Here is a 10,153-nt window from a genome sequence, read left to right as displayed (position 1 = left end):
CGGCTCTTAAAAGTGCCTTTTGACGAGGCTAGGTTTGAAGAGTGCTGCAATGCAGTCAAGTCAATTTATGCAGAATACCTCTTTGATGCTCTTCGCGCACCCTAATGGATGGATAGATCGATTCCCTTCATGCAATATCAGTGCTAGTGTGTTATGTGCAACTGAACTACCTCATAGGAAATATGCAAGCTTTCTTTATCCCCTCATCTACACATTTTTCAAATAATTATTTCTCGCCACTTCATAGATAACTGACAATGGCCTTTGTACAAAAATCATGCAAACAGCTGTACATATATGCATTCAACACAGACATTGTTTGCTCCTCTAGCACATAATGTCCTTTGTTATTTGTACGGTATTGTGTTGAGGCTTTTGCATCGAGTCTTGTTTATTTTCCTGTACACTGCTATCCTGTCTCCCCAAGTTGTGCTAACAGTATCAAATAATCATGATAATACACCTGCTCTGGATATCTCCCTTATATTCCCACAGCTACAAGAACCACTTTCAGATGTGCAGACCGATGAGCAATAGGTGAAACCATTTGCATTAATTTGCTATATTTAAAAAAACTGGAATTCTGGTGAATTATTTACGAAACTTTCATTTATTAGGCATCAATTTCTTCAAAAATAATACAAAAATGCAGCAGGCAGAGGCACAAGTTGTGGACAAGGGTCTGAGGAATCTTCATTAACAGTAACAAGTCAAAATTAGCAAACATAAGGCTTTATTAAAGCAAACACTCAATACACTTTTACAAACTCTGCACAAGGAAATAGAGCGAAAAAAAAATCACAGTAAGCAAGTTATAAGTGAACTCGTAACAACAAGATATACACAAATGAAAATTAATGTAGCACCTGAATCGTACATGTGAGTGCAAGTAGAGAAAGAAAACAAGGCGTAGGGAATCTGCTCTGGCACTATGACAGCTGCTTTTTCTGATAAACAGGGTACACAATAAAATGAAAATTCTGTTCTCTTTTCAAGTAAGACAAGCATATGAGTATGTAAACGTAAACAGTGTTCTGTCATTAAAAGCCAGAGGCTCCAAGATAGGTTTTTGTTATTTTTCACAATCGAAAAATTCTTGCCAAGTCTCTTGATTCTCACCCCCCCTTCCTTTGCCCCGACACACTTGCACAAGAATTCAATTCCACAAAACGGAAGTGTCCTTGATGTAATATGCATGTTGAATAGCTCAGAGTTCAGCATTCTTACCCAGATGTGTATTTAAAGGAGCACTGACACAAAATTTCGAAGACGAGATAACCTGTGGGATAGATTTGAGAGGATACACACGCATCATCTAGGAGATATCAATGGATAATATAGCCTAGAGCATTTCTTAGATCAATTTTATAATGCGTATACGTGTTGTGCCACTGCACGCTTGCGCCGCCTTTGGATTCCGTGTAAACAACCAACTGCCACCAGCATCATGAGTTTGTATTGGCTGCCAAGATCCTTGTGAGCACTCTCCAAGGAGACCTTTCAACGGAAAGAAGGGGACAGCAACAAAAACAAACGTCTCTGCTCACCTCCATATCGTCCCCCCAAATTAAATTTGGCTCATCCTAACTTTTCCTACGAAGCCGTATGTGTTCTAGCAGCAAAGTTGCTATGCTTTTAGCAATATAAACACTGTTTTGCCACGAAAATTGCTGCAGAACTTACAAAAATACTGCAAACCAAAACTTCAAGGAGTATCGACATGAAATTTAAATATTTTCATCTTGTTGCTCTAAATAAAAACATGAATGTCGAGAAACCTAGAAGCAGTGTCATAGTGCTTCAGAATGCATTGAATATATTGTTAATAATGCGATTTTCAAAAGCACTTCTGGTTTCTGTATCGAGGGGGTGGCTTCACAGTGATGTGTCAACACAAGTCTGACGTCACGGAGGACAGCAGGTCGCGAAATACTAGCACCAACTGTCATTTGTTGTCAGTTGCATGTGGTTCATGCAAACAACTATGAGTGCATTGTCGTCCAGCGACTCTTTGCACTCTCTAAACCCTTTTTATACCCTGCTTTGCAGCTACTAGCTGCGATGACTTCTCTCTTTCACCGAGAGTCCTAGCTCATGCAAATCCTTATGTTTGGAGGACTAGTCCACTGAATATTATGTAGTAGCTGTTCATCTTTGCATTTCGCTTCATAAACTGCTTCTAACAGCAGTCGTAAAACCTAGTCTTAAAGGGGCACTGACACAAAATTTCAATCTCGAGATGTGTCCTTCATTCGATTCTTCGGTATGCATAAGTATATCTGACCAACTTTGAATGACGTCCGTCACCTGGAAGTTATTTTATTTCGAGGGCAAAGGGCATACGAAAGCTCAAAAGGGCTTTCAGCACCCTGCAACATCGACACTTTGCGACATGTTCAGGGTGGTACATAACGTGCATACCACCGAGTGACGATGCGCTCGTAGCGATGACATCGACGACCTGGGTGTTTTTATCGTAGTGCCTACTTGCGCCGATGCCTGCAAACGCTCTCACTCACGTTCTTTGCCGCAACGCTTAAATTGATTTCATGAAATTACCAGACGCAAACCACCAAGGAAAGACAGGCTAAAGACAAGAGTATGATTTGACATGTGCTTGTCAGTCAGCATGTTGGGGAATCGTTGTGAGCTGCAGTTGTGTTGTTGGACGCGCAGAGAAAGTGGAAATAGTGAGTCGTTTCATTACACGTATGGTACGCGCCAACACGACCACAAGCTATCAAAGTGGAGCAGCGTATTGATGAATACCATTGTTAACAAGTAACACGCAAACTTCTCTGCGCTTACCGGGTTACTGCAACTGTAAGCGTGAGAGGCTGTATAGGTGGGGCCGTCTAGCGGCGCAAAGAAGAACCTAACGCATTCTATTTCTCCGCTGGTATATTGCATAGATCCCTTTGCGTAAACCGGAATGCCGTGCACTCTAAAATTCTCTACTATAGCTAACTGAGACGCACCAGCGAGCATTGCCCAAGCGTGCGTCCCCAGGCACCTCCTCTGCTTGTAACGGCGACCATTTTTGAATTGCTGTTTTTGTAAAGGGTCAAAGCGAAAATGATTCGCGATATCGCGAATCGTGGCGATTCAAAGTTCCAGAATGTCGTCTTCAAAACTAGCTGACAGTTCTGACGGAAACGCTGATGACAAGGCATGACTGAATGTGTGCGCAGACGAAATGTTAGCTGATCAGCTGAGCCTGTCGTCATTCCTTTCTGCGGACAAGCGGTCAGCTTGGCGCAGTCTGGAGGTCACCGCGAGGAAGTGCTGCCAGCGCTGAGAAATAGCGGGCTTGCCGGCCCTTTTGAATCGTGCTAGATACCGGTGATATAAATCAATAAAAAAGATGGTTATTCATCTCTCAGTTGCATTTTTGGGTATCGCTACTAGGGGGTCGATAACTGCTCACGCATGCAAAAATCTTGACGTGTAAATTTGATGTCAGTGCTCCTTTAACCTTTGGTATGTGTACGTTTTGACATTATTGGCAGGGTCACTGGAATACAAAGGGAGTGGCAGGAGTCATGTTAGCAAAGAAGACACAGCATATACTCATGTTTGCCTGAGCCCCAACCAACAAATGTAATAGCTTGAAAAAATTCATGGAAATTGCAACACCACTTGAGTAATAATGATAATGAAACGTCCAAGAACATAGATGGAAAAAAGAGAATCTAGCTGAAGTTGCCATAGGTGTCAATTTTTTTAAAATGCGCAAGATATAATTTTCTAGAAGCTTCGGTAACGTCCATGCAACAACTGCTCTTCGTGTGTAGTAAGGAATGCTCATCTATGCTGCGGTTGCGTGATCACTTAATTGAGGGCACATTCTGGTAAGCATTATGTATTTATACAGACAGACCAATGTAAGAGTTTATGCCATGTAGTTAGCCTTCACGAATTGCCTGCCTTTCATGCAAGAAGCTTGTTTAGGGATATAGGTGAATGCACGGTGAGCGCACAATGAGCAGTCACTGTACATTTTCTGAAAACAGAAAGCACCGGTAAAGAATTGTGCTTTCTTTTTATCCAAGGTTATTACTTCTACCATAGTCTCTCAATACTTTTCTGGTCACGAAACTTCGCTGTCACGCTATGGGGGAGCTTCATATGTCGCACAAAGACGCCACGCCGCGGCGCCACTGCAGCTCATAGGCCACGCTTCTTCGGTTTGATACCGGAGAGACCGCACTTGCGGCTGGCTCGAGTGGAAAGTTTGGACGTGTGCTTCGTGTGTGTCTGCTTTTCAGATGAGAGCCGGTTTCTAGTATTGTTCACTTGAAACGGCACGATGCCGTCCAGGTGCTGTGTACCGGGGTGCCGTTCCGGCTACAAGGGCAACAGCGAAAAGGTATTGCTGTTTTGCATGCCAAGTGTTCGCGAGCTGTTCAAGAACTGGAAGCGAGCCATACCGCGACAAGAGACGGACCTTCAGCTTCAATTCGAAGCGTGTGTGTGTGTGCGCGAGGCACTTTGACTCGTCGAATATCATCCGTACAGACAATTTCTTGATAAACGGTGACGCCGTATTGTTACCGGGGGACAAGCCACGCCTCAGGCCTAACGCCATTCATCGTGTTTTCGACGGCCTGCCAGGCTATTTAACCAAGCCGATGCCACGACCACAGAGCGCCGCTGTTCGACCGCCGCATCACTGCTGAGGTCATTGTTTTTTTTCTTCTTCTTAGGACTTGCCTGCATTTCTTTACTAGAGAAAAGAATAAGCGCGTGCGAACAACCTGCCCCGCTAGCGGAAGCCAAAAGTCTGCTTGTCCGAAGCAGTCGGCACTTGTCGCCCTTACCAGCTAGGATCTGTACTTGCGTAGTTTTTTATTGTTGGAATTCTCAGTAACCTGTAGTATACATACATAATTTGTTGTTTCTTGAATATTGCATTAAAATCACCGCCTATCAGTACCAACAAAACTCAAGCACAGACAAAAACTAGCTTTCATGTTGGAGCAATAAAATATTTTTGTTCTGTAACCTTTTCTGCACTGTCTGTGTGTCAGTATTTACAGACTGCAAATTATTTGCATAATCACTTAGTTGGAGTCTCTGCATATGCATCTTGCGTGCTGACAGCAACAGTTTTTGAAAATTTTACATCTCCTTAAATTTGCTAATGCAGCGCTGTGCTGCTTACGAAAATGCCATGCCACAGAAGTAATTTCATTTTCTGAGCAAAGTAGACTTCCAGCCGTGATAAATGGGCCATTAGTAACTTACAGCAAAAAAAAAAAAAAGATACGAGACTGCTGTATCAATACTCCTTTAACATTGCTGGAGCACTTTACACTACCCCGTTGCTGAGCGAAGGCGAAAATTGGATGTTGTTTCTCAAGCATTTGCACGACTTCATTTCCTTAAAAAATCCCGTGATTACAATCCTATTATGCTTCTTGGTTCACCAAAAAAACATGGTAGCTACTGAGCGCATTCACGCGCTGATCCTTGTCACCGAGCGAAGTGCTGAGACAGGGAGGGGGGGGGGGGGCATATTAATTCGCGAGGTTTTCATAGGGAATATTGACAACAACAATCACGTGAGGAAACTTTGTCGCACACTTGGAATGATGTGCACGAAAGCTTGGTCAAGTAAGCGTTTCATTGATGGCTACAATCTGTCAATGTGCCTGTTCCAAACAGATACTACGCTCAAGTGCAAGCTCACTTTCAGGAAAGCTTCTTGTTGCGTAAAATTAGAGCCCGTCACCACTGCTGGAACGATTTGCGTGCAATCTAAAGAGAGACTTCACAGCAGGAAAAAGTCCGTGCACGTCGTCTGCTGGCACACTTAGCCGCCAGCTGACTGAGATTGTTAACCTTTTATGCGTCTTGTCTTCAGTAAGAAAACATTATGAGAAGTTCAAGTTTAGTTAGTATAATTCATAGAAGAAAATAGAATTTAAGTAATCTGTAGAAGGAGTGGGACTTTCGGCAGCGATGAACCCGAGAAAAAAAAAAAAAAAAAAGCAAGCGTCGCCTGCGGCGGCCGCTCGGCGAGATGGCCTGTACTGTAGCACTCCTAGCGGCCGGCGCTGGCTCTATATTAAACTGAGGCGGCAGTTTCGTGACCAGAAAAAGTATTGAGGGACTATGCTTCTACTGTGCAAACTTCCCCCATTTCGAAAGTATTCACAGACATAAACGGGAGAGCATCCGCATGGTGTTTACTTAGAGCGCTGACAGTGAAACATATGGAGAGCTCGTCGGTGTTATCCTACCAAGCACGCGAGGTGCACCCAGTAGAGCGCGACTCCGTAACTCTTTGCACCCAATACCAGAAAATTTGATGTCTTGTCTGAACTCATGAATACTGTACATATACAGTTAGATGCTCTGCCGCTGCCCACATAAAACATCACTGTGCAAAACATACGCAGTGCACTAGTGCAAAAAAAAATAAAAAAGAACCACTTGTGAATCAAGGAGTGATAACATTTTCTGAATCTGCAGGGATGAAGTCTTTAAACTCAATAATTTCAGAGGCCTCAGAATTAAGAATTTGGTAAGAACTTGTCTTCGGCCAAGATAGGCCTTGACAGGTTCACCACACCAGCTAGTAGCAACACCACTTTGTCAAAGACAGGCAGAAGTTGCAGGGGAAATTTCTGCTGCAAGACTTTATACAATTTTAAACGTTGGATAACCCTTTCCACATGGACTCGTGCCCTGGCAATAGCCTGGTTACGAAGGGACTCGTGCTCCTCCATCTGCTGCCGTTTCTTCAGAAATGGGGGTCGATCCATCGTTACCCTTGCATTTTCACAAAGCTTTTCAATCAAAAATCCTTTATCAACCATCACATGGTCAACATAAGGCATGCACAGGTCCAAAACATCAGAGCGGGCAGTGAGTTGGGAATCAGATGCTCTTCCCCCATACCCAGCGCCTACCACTGTTATCATCCCACTTGGTGCACAACCAATCAGGACCTTGACAGTGTATGTTTTCTTGTAGTGGCTGTACGTCAGCAAGCGGGATGCCAGATCCCGTGGTCTTTCAATTCCAATCTCTGTGCAGTCGAGCACAACACGTGTATTTCTATACCGTTTAAAATAACAGTCAGGTTCTCAAGAACAGACTCTTTTGACGGAAAAAAAACACCTTCTGCGAGTACACGTGCAAGCATGCAAATGGCACTCTTCACAATACTGGCTGCCGTTGTTCGATGCACAGAGAACAGAATCGCCAGAAAACTGAAATTAATGTTATGATAAAGCTTGACAAAAACCATTAACACAACATCTTCATCACTTAAGGCAAAGCCTCTCGGTGCACAAACACTTCGCAGGGCAGTAAATTCAGCAATTATATTGTGCATAAGCTGTAGACATCCTATGCCTGTGAGAGTCCGAATTTTGTTTTCCTCGTCAACAAGCCTGTATGACAGCAGTGGCTTCAGCCGCCCAATTTGTGGTTGAGGATTCACCTGAATACAGGCATCTCGAAGTGTGCCCGCCTGCTGGCACACAATTGAAGCGAACGCCTCAAGTACATCCTCAGGGGGCACTGTAAAAATGCACAAGTTTACAATTTAGCAGTGTGATGTGTAGTGCAACATGCCAAATATCAGACAGACACAGACCATTATTTAGGTCCTGAGGAACGCTACTTCTCAAGGCAGTAGCAGTCATTTTTTAATGCAGATAGTCGTACCTTAGCACCTCATACTGTGCTACAGACTTTGTGACATTTTTTCTGTGCATATTTTGTGCATGGTGTCTCGATGGGAAATTTCACTCAACAGAAATTTTTAGACAATGTGGTCATTCATTATTAGCATCAACTTAGGAGCACGCAGTATCAGCATCAGCTTAGGTTCACACAGTTCGTATGGTAACAAAACTTCAGCAACAATGCAGTCAGTGCTTAGAAGTTATCTTCCAAGTTTTAATGCCTCCAGCACTGTAGTTGAGAAATGGAAGGTACTGTGAGCGCCGAAAGTTTAAAAGACCACTAAGTCCGAGAAAAGTTTAAATTTCTCGACAATTTATGACAGTATTTGGTCGACAGGACAGCACATGTGTTAGCACGTTTTTAAACACAAGCAGGAAATCTAAACTCAAGTCCGCCTACCGAAGTAGCGGGAATATTCAGGTTTTTGTTGTGACTGGTGGTCCGTATAAACTTTTGACACTCACGGTACATGGCATTGGCCCTTCTGTGGGTTACACAACCCATGTTGACAATATGCACATCACAAACGTTGATGATTTACTATTAAAGGGAGGAAACATTTTATGAACAAAAAAAAAAACACATACTGTCACTGTTTTCGAAATGTGAGAGCAATGCAGCATGCAAGTTGCTGAACGATTTCGTCTTTTCATAGTTTTCATCTACGGACACGGCATTCGCAAAGCTACTTCTGCCAACTGTTAGTTTCAAACTTGATTAACGTGTAGTTAGTATATAATTGTGTAGTTAGTACACTAATGTGTAGTTAGTATATAATTCTTGAACAAACCTTCGATAGCAGTGTCCTCGGTGTCCACGGCAGGGCAGCTGTCAGCACCATCACCACCTGCACAGTAGCAATATCAAGTTTCGAAGTAGTGCTTGCAGAAAAATTATACCCACCGAAAGTCAAAGCATCCTCTGGATTACTATCTGGCTCTTCCAGGGCGGATGGCACTTCACTGACTTCTGCAGGCAAGTAAATGTAAGGTGACAATAGACAGATTAAGAAAGCTGAACAAGACTTCAGTATTATTGTGAAAGTACATATCATAGCCAGCGTTGTTGAGAAGCAATAGAAGATAGTCACAAATTTACATATTATGAATATGCAGAAGCCTACCAGCTTTGAGTATTTCGACATAACCACTTTGAATAATAATGACCACACATTATTTGTCTTCGAGATGGGTGAGGCCAGGCATGTACAGCCAGCCGCAAGAGGCAGAGCTGCCCATGTATGTCTTGTAACTGCTCTCGCTAGATACACTCATGAAACTCCGAGCATTTGGAACAGGTACAGCTAGCCGCAGAGATCAGTGCTGCCCATGCAAATTTTATATCACTGGAAATTTTAGAACGGTTTTTAACAAGATTCACCAACAAACACCAAGCAACTACAAGTTTGTGCCTTCAACTGGCTTCTACGACGCCAGGCACCAATGCTTAATTTAAGTAAAGCACCAAATCTTTATGGCGCCTAGATAGCCTGAAAGTGCTCTTGAAAATAACCTTGCTGACTTTAACTATTGGGCACTCATCACGCGTGAGCTAGGATCCATTCACTTAGATTTTGTGGAACTCACCCACACCACCGCTGGGGGAGTCCAGTTGCGCCAGCTGGTTCAAAACAGGAGGAGCCCTGTACACTACAAAAAGAAAACAAAATAGGCCACATCATTTATAATTTGATCAACCCTCTACTGCATGGTGTCCCATATTTGGCACATGCCGATTAACCTTTTTTACTGTGGGAACAAGAGACCCAGAGGAGAATTGGGACACTGCACGACTGATTCCCTTAGTTATGTCACCTAACATAACGAAAGTGCAGTCATCCCTGGAACAGTATGAAAACAGACGTGAAATGGATTCCACAGTGCACGAGCATGTTTGGCATGCGAACAACAGCGACTGCTATTTTTTTCACGTAACCTCTTTTCTCTAGAGAAGCATGAAAAAATTATTTTGGCGTATGTCACGGCCTTGAAAACTCACGCTCGCTATTACTTATCTTAATTCCTTTTCCCACCACGGTAAACAGCCAGAAATTCGTGTGTGCATTTCAGTGAAGAAATGCGCAATATGCTTCCATCTGCGTTGTGCTGTACATTACAAATATAAACAAGCACAACCTCTGAGGTCACGCAGCAAAGCTCTGCTGTGCAGGATTTAGGTTGTGTTGGTAGCTTTTGATATGGTTTGCGAAAGTCTGAGGCACCAGCAACCATACTCGGCAATTTTTCATCATATTATTAGCTTGGGAACATAAAAAAATTGTGCGGTCCAACCAATATGCAAGTCGATATTTAGCTTTTTCGATTTCCTCGGCAACTGACATGACAAACCACAAGTCAGTGGTTGGTAATTCGGGCAGGAAAGCACAGCAAGGCGGACCAATCGTAACAGGCAAACACGTAAGTGGCCGTCTTGCACATAAATGTCAGCTGTG

At 43.2% G+C, this 10,153-nt stretch overlaps 1 long non-coding RNA gene across 1 annotated transcript; it reads right to left on the bottom strand.

Moving 5' to 3' along the window:
* Nucleotides 1-593: 593 nt before the first annotated feature.
* On the bottom strand, nt 594-9,351 carry LOC119374691 (uncharacterized). The gene is made up of 4 exons (XR_007414374.1): nt 9,288-9,351; nt 8,605-8,670; nt 8,492-8,548; nt 594-7,533 (listed from the first exon to the last, which is right to left on the bottom strand). It is a non-coding gene; the product is annotated as an uncharacterized LOC119374691 (long non-coding RNA).
* Between the last annotated feature and the right edge of the window lie 802 nt (nt 9,352-10,153).

The sequence above is a fragment of the Rhipicephalus sanguineus genome, chromosome 11, assembly GCF_013339695.2.
Source record: "Rhipicephalus sanguineus isolate Rsan-2018 chromosome 11, BIME_Rsan_1.4, whole genome shotgun sequence".
In the NCBI taxonomy this organism is placed as follows: Eukaryota; Metazoa; Arthropoda; class Arachnida; order Ixodida; family Ixodidae; genus Rhipicephalus; species Rhipicephalus sanguineus.
Note: the sequence above shows the minus strand (reverse complement) of the source record. Positions and strands in the feature narration are given on the sequence as shown.